Source organism: Coturnix japonica, chromosome 3, assembly GCF_001577835.2.
Source record: "Coturnix japonica isolate 7356 chromosome 3, Coturnix japonica 2.1, whole genome shotgun sequence".
Taxonomy (NCBI): Eukaryota; Metazoa; Chordata; class Aves; order Galliformes; family Phasianidae; genus Coturnix; species Coturnix japonica.
In genome coordinates this window covers 91,109,059-91,109,594 of record NC_029518.1, presented here as the reverse complement: position 1 = coordinate 91,109,594, position 536 = coordinate 91,109,059, and positions in this window count along the sequence as shown.

Sequence of the window (536 nt, the reverse complement as noted above, 5' to 3'; positions counted from 1 at the left end):
TTTTTCCCTAAAACTAACATTATTATTTAAGTTGACTTTTCAAGAAAATAAAACCCAAGATGTCCAAAACCACATTTAAAGCGTCTCTCAACAGGAAGCTATTCTGGGTATCAAAGCAAAAGGGTTTTACAGTGCTCTTTCAAGTCTTATACATTCAGAAATATGAGCTTTTGCATCCACTTGAAATAACTTTTTTGGATAGCACACTTAGAATCTAGAATCTAGCAGTGGAATAAGATTCAATATCATTAATGGAGATCGTTATGAAAATGAATTAGATACCTGGGAGGACAGCTGCTTTCAGGAGTTCTTTCAATTTCTGCTAAATAACTGTCATGGTTTTGTAATTTTGCTATCAGTATTCCATATTCAAGATCCATCCAGATGCTTTCCTGTGTTACTTGCTGTAGCAAGCTTTAGCAGGGAGTTGGACTAGATGATTTCTAGATGTCTCTTCCAACCCCTATGATTCTGGGATTCTGGGATCTAGAATAAATCACTAAATATAAAGAAGACTGTAAAAAAAATCCGTCTTC